A 13,981-nucleotide genomic window follows, 5' to 3' on the forward strand; every position below is an offset into this window, starting at 1 on the left:
TAAATCATTCGCTTGAATTGTCCGGAATGTTCTTCGAACCAATCGCAAACAACTGTTGCCCAGTTACATGGCGCAATGTTGTTCTGGAACATGAGGTCCATGAATGACTGCAGATGGTTCAAATGGCTCTGAGCACTATGGGACTTAACTGCTGAGGTCTTCAGTCCCCTAGAACTTAGAACTACTTAAACCTAATCAACCTAAGGACATCACACACATCCATGCCCTGCAGATGGTCTCCAAATAGCTGAACATAGGTATTTCCAGTCAATAGTTAAGTTGGGCCAGGAGACCCAGTTCGTTCCATATAAATACAGCCCACACCATTATATAGCCACCACCAGCTTGCACTGTGCCTTGTAGACAACTTGGGTCAATGGCTAGGTGCGGTCTGCGCCATCCTCGAACCCTACCGGCAGAAATCGGGACTCATCTAACCAGGCCACAGTCTTCCAGTCGTCTAGGGTCTAACCGATATGGTCACGAGCCGAGGAGAGGCGCTTCAGACGATGTAGTGCTGTTAGCAAAAGCCACTCGCGTCGGTCGTCCGCTGCCATAACCCATTAATCCCAAATTTCGCCGCACTGAACTGATGGATACGTTCGTCGTACGTCCCACACTGATTTCTGCGGTTACTTCGAGCAATCTTGCTTGTCTGTTAACACTGACAACTCTAAGCAAACGCCACTGCTCTCGGCAGTTGGGCCGGCCAGTGTGGCCGTGCGGTTCTATGCGCTTCAGTCTGGAACCGCATGACCGCTACGGTCGCAGGTTCGAATCCTGCCCCGGGCATGGATGTGTGTGATGTCCTTCGGTTAGTTAGGTTTAAGTAGTTCCAAGTTCTAGGGGACTGATGACCACAGATGTTGTCCGCGCCGGTAGCTGAGTGGTCAGCGTGACATACTGTCAATCCTAAGGGCCCGGGTTCGATTCCCGGCTGGGTCGGAAATTTTCTCCGCTCAGGGACTGAGTGTTGTGTTGTCCTAATCATCATCATTTCATCCCCATCGACGCGGAGGCCGCCGAAGTGGCGTCAAATTGAAAGGCCTGCACCAGGCGAACGGTCTACCCGACGGGAGGCCCTAACCACACGACATTTCCATTTTTTATTACCACAGATGTTAAGTCCCATAGTGCTCAGAGCCATTTGAACCATTTTTTTTTCTCGGTCGTTGAGTGAAGGCCGTCGGCCACTGCGTTGTCCGTGCTGACAGGTAATGCCTGAAATTTGGTATTCTCAGCACACTCCTGACACTACGGATCTCGGAATGTCGAATTCCCTAACGGTTTCCGAAATGGAATGTGCCATGCGTCTAGCTCCAACTGCCATTCAGCTATCATCAAAGTCTGTTAATTCCTGTCGTGCGGCCATAATCATGTCGCAACCCTTTTCACATGAATCACCAGGGTACAAACGAAGCTCCATCAATGCACTGCCGTTTTATACCTTGAGTACACGATACTACCGCTACCTGTATGTGTGCATATCGCTATGCCATAACTTTTCTCACTTCAACATACATACGAGTATTTCACTGTGTACTTTTAAGATTTGTGTATTGGAGTATGTTTAAAGTCGATATGTTTCCACATGTCTTTTTTCTCTTTGACACACCATCAAGTTGCGGGCATTGGCAACAGTTGTTTGGCAATAGTGTTCGTGGTGTACTGGGTTACCACACAAGAAGAGTTTGCGACAGTTGGTACCAGAAGTAACGTGGACGTCCGTCCGCAGCCGGAACATCGCTGCGCGAAGACCAATTAAGCGACCCGCGAGGATCGCACACCCTGGTGCGGCAGCGTTACCACGAGGAGAGATGCGCGCTTTAGTAACCGTGCACGCGCGCGAGTTGTCAGTTGCAAGTCAGTCCGAGTCTTGCTAGGGAGTTCCTGCAGAACGTTCCTCGTGTCTTTGTCTCCTAGACGTAGAGTGAAATAGAAACAGTGGCCGGTAGACAGACAGTGGTTAGTCTTCAGTAAAAACAAACCAGTGAATAGAATGGACAGAGACCGCCTGCCTAGAGTTTTAACAGAGTACTGTTAAATGTAAACGTAGGCTTCCGCGGCCGTTGTCATAGTCGATAAAATTTTTCTGGGTTTGAGGCCGCATTATCAACTACAAAATTCCGACGTTTCGGCGACTATTGCAAGACGCCTTCCTCAGGGTGTACTGCTAACTGCAGTTAGCATAACTCCCTGAGGAAGGCGTCTTGCAATAGTCGGCAAAACGACGGAATTTTATAGTTGACAATGGGGCCTCAAACCCAGAAGAATTTTATTGACTGTGGGTACTGTTAGTTTGGAACTGTTCTTCGAATAGTACACCAAGACAGAAGATTAGTTTTCGTCCGACTTCAATTCAGAGAACATTATTTAGTTTGCGTTCATGGTACTGTAGTCAACGCAGGACAGATAGGCTAAACCTGCATTCTAAAATTGCTGTAACCAGCGTTATCAAAGTTGAATAATATACCATTCACTATTCTGTGTTACGTTCTTCGTGTGTATGCTGCCGTAAGACCAGGGCATCCGTCCTACCAGGACTCCTATATTAGTCCCTTTCAGTGGCAGCGAGATTTCATCAAAGTGGACGCCCCCAGTCCACAACAGAGTTGTAGTGTGCGCATTGCGTGGTCTGTTAAGGAAGGCTTCTGAAACTTTGTAGCTAAGTTATTCCGATTACTACTCATAATGCGAGCTTGTGTTGCTATAATTGGTTAATGAAGACAATGTGACTGGACAGTATAGAAGAAAGAAGGAAGGAAGATAGATTAGGTTTTAACGTCCCGTCGACTCAGTGGATACGGAGCACAAGCTCGGAACAATTCAAGGACGGGGAAAAAAGTCTGCTGTGCCTTATCAAAGAAAGCGTCACCTCACTCAGCTATAAGAGATAGAATGCGACTATCACTGACTGGGTACGGTGACATATCTCTGAATGTGGGTACTGGTAGACGCAAAAGCTGTGCTGTTGAACTCGTAATTGTCTTCTATATTTAAATGTCTTGCTTTGTAATTTGTTAGATGGCAGTGACAGGTAAAAATTAATTTCAGCGGTGTGTAAGAATGCTGATTTATGCGCATTACCACATTCCGCAGTTTATAGGCAAACTCATCTATTTTTTTACTAAAATGTTATCCTGAGATGTAAATCCTTCCTATACAATTTATTTTCTATTCTTTTTTTTTTGTCTGCTCCTTCTGCTGATGTTATCTTATTAGAAATAACAATTACTGCATATTTGTATGCCAGCTGGCGTAGTTATACGCACTGTCTTGAACGTAAATGCAGGAACCGAGCGACGACTCTGTCACGATCACTGGCCTATGTGACTAGCTGTACTGGTCCATGACCCTGCACAACAAGGAGGCCGAATACCAGAGCTCCAGCCAATGTCTAACGCCGACATCGTAAATTATTTTATCCGAATGCATAGTTTGGTATCATTGATCAGATCACGGAGCCAATAGTGCACATATCGGTAATCATACCACGTTAACATCGTAAGTTGTTTGGTATAAATTTGATGGTGTGACAGGACTGATATTCCTGATTTTCCTTTATCTTGTGTGATTATTATTCCTTATTTTATGTATTTTACCTGATGATGGAACTTGATCTCTCGAAACTCATCGTGTATAATTAAGTGCGTAGTATTTATTGGTAATCATAGTTGAAATTGACAAACAACTTTCAAAAACTTGATTCCACCATAACTTTCCTCCAGCAAGAATAAAATTACAGCACTGTAATTGTTGTGGCTCAGAAAGTTCTGTTTAGTTCTTCTACGAGTCGCTATTTCTTACAACCGCTACGGATGGGAGCGAGGGCAACTCTTACTACTCGACGTCACTTCTGTGGCGAACTGTGTCTCAAAGCACATCAAGCAACCTCTCAATGTACATCACAGGGCTGAGCTGACCTCGTTCCAGAGATACTACATAAGGAAAAATCATAGACTATCCCCTGGATTCGAACCCAGTACATAAACATAAATCCCCCCCCTCCCCCCCTTGGACCATGGAAACAGTAATGTGAGCAGTGAAACGGCGGGTGTAGTCGCCAGAGGATTACACAGGTTTTACAATTTTTTTGTTAATCTCGGATGACAGAAGCTGACAGAATGCTTCCCTAATCAAGTTTAGATTACGAATACATGCAGCTGTTTCTTTATCGTTACACTTCCGTTGCGCACCTCATCACAAGGATTGCGTCAGTAAACTCTGCAAGTTAGTCAAATATTTAAGACTTTGTTCAATAAAATGCTTCTAAGTGTATGACCGCGTCCTGATGCTATAAAACGACCGATGTTTTGGCTACCTGATGAAAGCTGCCTGCAATAGTAGTCGCAACGCCGACAGATTTGTCTCATCATGACGCCGTCACGCATCCAGAAGACTTTTATTGAAATGGACTGTGGCAACGATAGCCTACGCTCTTATATTTAAGACTTTTCAACCCCGTGTTATACGAAAAACAAACTCTACGACCTCTGGTGGATATGCCCGTGGACACACATAGATTGATGCTAGCGGACTGAATTCTTCGCAAGGAAAATAGTTTCCGAAACTAGCCTCTAAAAAAATGGTTCAAATGGCTCTGAGCACTATGGGACTTTACATCTGACATCGTCAGTCACTTAGAACTTAGAACTACTTAAACCTAACTAACCTAAGGACATCACACACATCCATGCCCGAGGCAGGATTCGAACCTGCGACCGTTGCAGTCGCTTGGTTCCGGACTGAAGCGCCTAGAACCGCACGGCCACCATGGCTGGCCGGCAGCCTCTAAAAGAAGCGACTAGTAACGATGAAGTCATTCCTGAAAAAAGATCTTTTTGGATGACCTGCATAAACATATTTTAAAACCACCAGTAAATCTGTCAGTACAGGGTCACTGGAAACCATAGGAATACACGTCAACAGGCTACATTAGAAGATAAAATAAATAAAAATAGCCACATCTATTTATGTCTGTAAATGTATGTTTTCCGCTACAAATGACAATACTGTTATTTCCACAATTAATCTTGATTTTAATAACAGGAGACTGAAGTACAGTGGGTGGACGAAAATATGTAAACACCTAATACAGGACATATTACTACGCTCAATAGCGTAGGAAAACCATTGACATTCAGAGCAGCTTCCAGTCGTGTCTCGTTGGACAAATACAGATCCTGTAAGGTTTTCAAGGGAATCTCATACCGTTCTTCCCGCAAAATAGTGGCAAGTTCAGTTAACGATGATGGAGGCGGATAGCGATCACACATCCTTCCCTCCAACGCAAACCACAAAGGCTCAAAAATATTGAGATTTGCTGACTGTGGTGACCAGAGGAGTGCGATAATTCACCCTCGTACCCGCAAGACAAGTCCCGGAATACCAAGCTTTATGAACAGCGGCCCTGTCGTCTTGGACTGAAGCCTCCCAATAGGGGAACAAACATTGTGCTGTGGGACTGACATGAGCAGCCAAAGTGGTCACATATACCTTGGCAGAGTAACCGCGGGGCTCATGGAATACCTTGATATGGCTGCCCAAATCATCACCGAAGCCCCGCCATATTTCATTCTTGGGACGTAAACTCGACCAGAAGTTGGAAACACTCCGCAACAAGACTCATCCGTCCAAACGACATTCTTCCATTGCTCCGTAGTCCAGGTTTTATGGCTTCGGCACAACGTTTTCGTGTTACGGACATTTGCATCACTGAAGCGTAGTTTTGAAATTCCAGCTCGCCCTGAAATCCCTTGCTTCTGGAACTCCCTTCATGCTGTTTTGGTACTGCCAGGGTTGACGACTGCATCAATCAGAATCGTAGCAACTTTTGCAGCTATCGTCCTTTTTTTGTGTCACGTTCGAGATGACGTTAGAGGGTGATTCTTTCCATGTATGCGATATAAATATTCAATATCGGCCCTCTTGAAATACCAAACACTTCGGCTGCCTTGCTTACGGAAGCACCCACGATATCACTCGGCAGCAAGAACGGCGACACAACTTAAAAATGCAATACTTCAGAAAAATCGACCTACAGTGTTCTATAAAACTTGTGTTGAAATAGTATAAGCTTTCTTTAAATTTCAAGTAAGTATTTCTGGAAATAAATTCAATTATATGCTCTACAATAATAATATGGACATGTAGTTCTGTTCTCGTAGAATATGAGGTGCTGTCAGGTAAGTATTGATTAGTTCTTTGAGTTGTGCCACCTTTCATGCTTTTCTAAAAATTTTTTTTAAAATGATCCCTCATGTAATACTTTGCCACATATAACGTAGGGATATTTTTCGCCGATAAAAAGGATTCAATACGAATTTTCTTTACATCAGAAATTTCTATTTCTTTGTTGTACGTTGCAACCCACAAAACTTCGTAATATTTGGAACAGCTTTAATCGTCAAAACAGTATCTGTTCCTTCAGACATGCATGCATGTCTGACAGACGTTGTAAAGTACCGGTAAAATACAGACCCGGGTACATACAGACATTGTATAAACCACGACATTAAAAATTACATGCAACTTACCTTGTGCATAAAAGGTGCTACAACCCACAATGTGCCGCTATTCGTGAATGAACCACGCAACCTGTCAGTAGCATCACTGTAGTGACACTGTTCTTTGCCGCGATGACTCAAGAAATAGCCTGCAACGAAACTGATCCACAACTGCCCTGAAGTGGACACATTGCGCGATAGAGACGTGACGTTTTTCGTGCACGTTGGGGCGCTTCAAACGTATTTTCCAGTGACAAACTAAAAACTGCCGTTTTTTGACTTGTCACTTTTCTTACCGCGGTGCGATATGAGCATGAACAATTTGCCCACGTTCGAGTTTGCTTAGCCCCGACATACTTGGCTACAACTACACAGAACGCCGTTCTGACCGCGACTGGCAGTTGCAACATGTTGGGAACATTACACAGGAGCCGATCGTTGTTAAATACAACAGCACAACGTGGAGGCTTGGCTAGCATCCAAATTTGTGTTCAAGCACGCACTTCTCGCAGTATTTCCATATTTTCTTTTCAATTTTATCCATATTTTGCAGCTTAAACGTGACTGTGTTCAAAACATTGGAGGTATGAATTAAACATCGCTTTCAGTCACAACTTTTTCGTGTTTTATTAACTACATGATGCATTTCGGACCCTGTGGGTCCATGTTCCAATGTGTGTGAAATCTTATGGGACTTAACTGCTAAGGTCATCAGTCCCTAAGCTTACACACTACTGAACCTAAATTATCCTAAGGACAAACACACACACCCATGCCCGAGGGAGGACTCGAACCTCCGCCGGGACCAGCCGCACAGTCCATGACTGCGGCGCCTTAGACCGCTCCGCTAATCCCGCGCGGCTGTGGGTCCATGGTCAGGTGTACTTTGTCTTAATACATGTTGTATTTATTCTCCTGAATGAGGTAAAATTAATATTCCTGCCATGAAAAGGTTTAATGTTAAATCTTTTCGTGACAGGAATATGCATTTCACCTCATTTAGGAGAAGAAATAAAACATGTATTCAGACAAAGTACACCTGACGATGGACCCACAGGGTCCGAAATGCATCGTGTAGTTAATAAAACACGAAAAAGTTGTGACTGAAGGCGTTGTTTGTTCATACCTCCAATGTTTCCATATTTTCGTCCAGCTCTGGTATAAGCAGTCAAGCCCTTATTAATATGAGGCAAACGATTTGGTAGTATTCATATCGGTAGAATTGGTGCAGTGGTCACGACCCTGAATTCACATTCGGAACGACCACGACTCAAATGTCCAAACCACCGCCCGCTTGTAGATTTCCCGTGTTTCCCTTAACTCACTCGATACATCAGAACTTCTTGCTTCTTTCTTTCCTCTTTTTTTTTTTTAATTTAGAGGACGCCTGGGAATTGACTCTAAAAGTTTCCATTCCAAAATATCGGTTTTAACTGCTCCATGTGTATGCCAGTGGGAACACGAGCTCGTCGATAAGAGCGCGGCAGTGGAGTCCGTCCGAGTATTGCCAGCGCGGCGACCCGGCCATCGTCCGCAGACCGTTGCGCGGAACAAGGCCACGGACGACCACTTTCTCCGGCGAGATGGCGGGACCTCAGCTAGCTGGTGTGCCGTTCACCAAACCACAACACCAGACCACGCGGCGGCTCCTTAGCTTCTTACCATCTCTACTCATACTCATGAGTGGGATATGACGCAGGAGGTTGACTCTAGCAAATGGCGCCCATTACCCGATGTCAATTGCTAAGAATAGTTTACCGTTGCTCACTAAAGCGCGTTGCAGATATCACAGATTTGTGAGATTGTTCTTCACCGAGGGGTTTGGTGTTAACTGTAATCTGTATAGTCTTTACCAGGCGGTTATAATTAAAGTGCAGCTACTCACAGAGATGCAGCGTGGGCTGTAATCATCGCATGCCAGAGAAACTTGGCAAATATGCTAATGCGAAACCGACTTACACTGGAGTTCGAATTGTGGCCACCAGGTGCAAATCTGGAGCTTTACACTGCTTGTATGACGGTATGATATCCACCTGTCATTTGACAAAGCGTGACGTGAGTGGATAGTATATCTATCGATACGAGAGCCGGTGCACTGTTAGTAAAACTGTTATATGTGAACGACAGCAATTACAATGCTGAATTGAGAGAGTATCAGCGGCGAAAGTCTGAGAAGAGGCCAGATATCATTAAATGATGTAAAGAAGATGGTAATAAAATTCAAATCACTTGGAAGAGGAAGGCGTCCAATCCCGTTGGAAGATACTGATGAGGTTGCAGTTACTGTAATTGTCCATCTAGCACGTTCTACGAGTAATGCTAGTGCTCGCGCAGTGTCACGAAAATTGTCCGTCCCATGGTCAACAGCACGGAAAGTTTTGCGGTTTATTTTATACTGGTACCCTTAAATGTAGAAACTGGAACCTCATCATCTGCAGCAACGTTCTGTATTTATTATTCGGTTTCTGGCACGAATCGAAGTTAATGACATGTGACCGGGCAATATTCTGCGGAGTAACGATGAACATTTTACACTATAGGATACAGAGAGTATACAGAACTGCCGTATTTCGGGTAATGGTAAATGTCGTGTGACTAGGGCCTCCCGTCGGGTAGACCGTTCGCCAGGTGCAAGTCTTTCGATGTGACGCCACTTCAGCGACTTGCGTGTCGATGGAGATAAATGATGATGATTAGGATAACACAACACCCCGTCACTGAGCGGAGAAAATCTCCGACCCAGCTGTGAATCGAACCTGGGCCCTTAGGATTGACGTTCTGTCGCGCTGACCACTCGGCTACTGGGGGCGGACGGGGTAATAGTAGACCACGTGTTGTGCACGAAGAGCCATCGCACTCGCCGTTTGTGACTCTGTGATGTGGATTTACAAGCACCTTTATTCTCAGTCCGTTCGTCCTTGAAGAATATACCTCCATAGGGACTGTCAGGTACACACTTAAGTCCGTGCGTTATCGAGAGCTCCTTGTACAACATGTGGTTCCTGTAGTCCGAGGCTCAATTGTTGTCAAGTCTTCGATGGAAGCACTCGAATAACGAATTCACTGTGTCCAGATACTGATGGCTCCAGTACACCAATATCGATAAATTTGAATGTCTGTACATGAAGTGCATATGCGGCCTGAAGATGGCGTATCGAAGTGCCCAAAATAATTGTAAAAATAAAATAAAATAGCTTCTCAAAACGCCCTGCTGTTTCGCGATTTCCTTGGCAAATATTTGACCATACGCCGTCCGGCGTTCACGATAGACCAACAGAAATTCCACGAACGTTTTCCTGATGCAGTCTTTTGGCTCTGGGTATATCTCAAAGGAAGCTTTCACAAAAGACACTTTCGGTCTCTACTTGACATAAAGGCCGGTGTACAGGAACACTTCGCTCAGCTCCACTTGCACTGTTGCGAGCAGCTGTTGGACACATCGGTTTAAGGATGCCGTATCATGTCGACGTCTCCAGTGTTAATACTGAACAAATTGTGTAAGTGGCTGTTACAACCTTCTCACGCGTTTCACCTTTTCTGCTCACGTCCCAATACGTAATCCAATACGTATGAAAACATTTCTACACGTCTCTCTTGCATTCACAGGGCCAGATTTGCATCCGGTGGCCAAAATTGGAACTAACTTTTATTCAGAGTAAATCATTTCCACATTAACGCATTAGGATATCTACCAAGTTTCGCTGCCATACGATAATTACAGTCCACACTGGACCTCTGCGGGTAACTGTACTTTAACTATCCGGTATATTTTATTTCGACCATTATGCTGGCCGCAATAGTCACTGGTATGGGCCATTGTTTGATACGGACTCAAAAACAAATCTTATGTATAACTTTTGACATGTCCGCCTCCGGTAGTTGACGGTCAGCGCGACAGAATGTCAATCCTAAGGGCCCGGGTTCGATTCCCGGCGGAGTCGGAGATTTTCTCCGCTCAGGGATTGGGTGTTGGTGTTGTCCTAATCATCATTATTTCATCCCCATCGACGCGCAAGTCGCCGAAGTGGCGTCATATCGAAAGACTTGCACCCGGCGAACGGTTTACCCGGCGGGAGGCCCTAGTCACACGACATTTACGTTTACCTTTGACACTATGGAAATAAACGGGAAGTTACCATGTTACTTAGAAACCCTTTCTAGCGTTCCTGCATACGTACCGACCGACCTCTGTGCCAACTTCAGCCGATAGATCTCACTGGATTCCTATATCGAGAGGCCTGTTGTGAGCACATCGCTCTCCCGACCGTCCTCAGTTTTCGTGACCGGAGCCAATACTTCTTAGTCAAGTAGCATCTGTATTCGCCTCACAAAGGCTGAGTGCACTTCGCTTGCCAAAAGCACTTGGCAGACCTGAACGGTCACCCATCTAAGAGCTAGCCAAGCCCCACGGCGCATAACTTCGATAGTCTGACTGGAACCGGTATTACCACTGCGGTAAAGCCGTTGCCTTGCATACTTAAACCATGTTGCAATCCGTCGTCTTAATCTGTTCCTGGTCTTGGTAAAATGCGAGTAGACATTCTTGTGATAGCGTAAGCGTAAGCGTAAGACACACGCCGCCACATCTATATTCGTAAACGACTAATCCGCTTCACGCAGCACGATACCAGATGTGTGTCGAACTTAAAAATTTCAAATCCTGCCATAATCTACTCGTTAAAAGAGATATAATCTTCGGTTAAAGCTTTAACACAATAAGAAAAGTATTAGAGATAGAAATTGCCTACATGTCTTAAGGCACCGTAACTCACGGCCCACAATTTCCTCAGACTATATTCATCCAGTATTTGAAAACGAGGACACTTACTGACATCCAGCAAATTTTACACAATCATAATTTCAAACTTTCATGAAACTTGTCCTCGCTGACACCCCCACCCGCCAACCCTAATAAAATGACGAAAAGAAAACGGTTTACCGCTTACCATATTTTCGCTGTTAATGCAGTAAAATTTTAGCATCAGGCATAACTTTTAATTTATTACTTCTTTACTGTTCGCTCGATCAGCGACACACTTTGCAGAAAATATCCCTATATACCTCTGAACGTGCCTGCAAAATTACATCAGGACATATGGCTTCATAAACGTTGCGACGAGTGAAAAAGTAGCTTTTGCTTAAAACGGAGCGCAAATTTCCCAGACTATAGTAGTCATCCAGTGGTCGAGAACGAAAGCAGTCAGGGCCATCTAATAAACTACAAATATAATTTCAAAAAATTTCTAAAATATTTCTCGCTTACATGTCTATCACATTAACGCCTTTTTAAAGTAATTAGCGGTGTGAAGCTCTGTTATACTTGTGTGTCCAGTCCTTAAGAATCGGAGGTGGGGGTTTAACCCCGTAACGGTCGACTTTTGACGTCATCAGACTACTGCCAGAGATCGTGGAGTCACACTGACGTACGTTACGGAGCTTGTTCAACAGAAGTGTGACATAAACTATTAGATAGATTGTAGGTCTTGGTGCCAAACGCAGCAAACAGTGCCAGATAATATTATTACCATATTTTTGGAAAACCTGATGAATCCTGTCGTATGCGAATTCTCAAAGACGACTTCAAATTATGTGATACAATGAAATAGACTACCAACAAGAGTACTGATTACTGTATGTGTGTAGTATTCCACGGGCTAGAAACGCAAAGCGAAAGACGATGACGCCTATTCGTAATTTCTCTATTGTATCAGGGGCGTTCAGTAAGTAATGCAACTCCAGAGCGCGAAGGAGCGCCCAGTCCCCGGGACGAATCCGCCCGGCGGACTTATGTCGAGGTCCGGTGAGCCGGCCAGTCTGTGGATGGTTTTTAGGCGGTTTTCCATCTGCCTCGGCGAATGCGGGCTGGTTCCCCTTATTTCGCCACAGCTACACTATGTCGGCGATTGGTGCGCAAACAAGTTCTCCTAGTACGCGTACACCACCATTACTCTACCACGCAAACATAGGGGCTACACTTTACACTCGTTTGGTGTGAGACGTTTCCTGCGGAGGTCCCCCGGGGGCCGAACCCCGGGGAGGCGGAAATGGACTGCGGTAGTCATTGTGGGGCTGTGGACCACTGCAGCTGCGGCGGCGACGGAGCCTCTCCTTCGTTTCTAGGTCCCCGGTTAACATACAACGTACAAGTAATGCAACACATTTTTTTCAGGATTCCAATTCACCATATTACTCTCAACACTTTCGGCTACAAAACCCTATTTTTCAACATAGTCTCCGTTTATTGCGACGGCCTTACGTCACCTTACTGGGATCACCTGTATGCCCATACGGTACCACTCTACAGGTTGACGTTGGTGCCGGCGTCCTGCTGCATAAATAGGCTCCCCATCATTCACGTACTGCTTTCCGCAGAGTGCATCCTTCATTGGACGGAACAGATGGAAGTCAGAAGGTGCTAGATCCAGGCTGTAGGGAGGACGAGGAAGAACAGTCCAATGAAGTTCCGTGAGCTCCTCTCGGATACGCAGACTTGTGTGAGGCCTTGCGTTGTCATGCAGAATCGGAAGTTCGTTTGCATTTTTGTGGCGGCACATCTTCGAATACCCAATTGGCGGACGAGTGTGTCAGCAGTACCGACAGAGACGTCCAGTTAAGCAGCGACGAGTTTGATGGTGATCCGTCGATCACCTCGAATGAGTGTGTCCGCACGTTCCAACACTACAAGAGTTACAGCTGGTGCAGCCGGCCGGCCGGCACACGGGAGATGGGACAGGTCTGGACAATATTGGTTACGACAATGACTGACGACTCGCCCAACGCTTCCACCGTGCTTTTCTTCACTGCCAGGTCACCGTACACATTCTGCAAGCACCTACGAATATCTGCGATGCTCTGGTTTCCCGCCAGAAGGAACTCAATGACAGCCGGCCGCTGTGGCCGGGGGTTCTAGGCGCTTCAGTCCGGAACTGCTGTGTTCGGATGCAGGCTGAGTTGGCATCCCTTCGCTCCCAGCTTCAGGCAGTGTTGGCTTCGGTCACACAGCTTGAGGCTGTTGCCAATGGGCATCACTGTGGGGGTCTGGATGGGGGTTTGTCGGGGACGGCCAGCTCGTCCCACGCATCCCCTGATCGGACTACGACTGTGGTTGCCCGGGATACTGCCCGCATTGAGGCTGATCCCTCACCTGTGGTAGAGTGGGAGGTCGTTTCAAGGTGTGGCAGGGGGCGAAAGACATTCCGGAGGGCTGAACGGAAAGCCTCTCCAGTTTGTCTGACGAACCGGTTTCAGGCTCTGTCTCAGGCTGATACTGATCTTCGGCCTGACACGGCTGCTTGTCCTGTTCCAGAGGTTGCCCCTCAGTCTGCAAGATCCGGGCAGTTGCAGAGGGTGGGCTTACTGGTAGTTGGGAGCTCCAACGTCAGGCGCGTAATGGGGCCCCTGAGGGAAATGGCAGCAAGAGAGGGGAAGAAAACCAATGTGCACTCCGTGTGCATACCGGGGGGAGTCATTCCAGA

General features: G+C 45.9%; 1 protein-coding gene across 1 annotated transcript in view; it reads left to right on the forward strand.

The window, feature by feature from the left end:
• The window catches only part of LOC126480525 (putative epidermal cell surface receptor), a 417,170-nt gene that overhangs the window by 244,992 nt on the left and 158,197 nt on the right, over positions 1 to 13,981 (forward strand).

The sequence above is a fragment of the Schistocerca serialis genome, chromosome 1 (genome assembly GCF_023864345.2).
Source record: "Schistocerca serialis cubense isolate TAMUIC-IGC-003099 chromosome 1, iqSchSeri2.2, whole genome shotgun sequence".
Classification (NCBI taxonomy): domain Eukaryota; kingdom Metazoa; phylum Arthropoda; class Insecta; order Orthoptera; family Acrididae; genus Schistocerca; species Schistocerca serialis.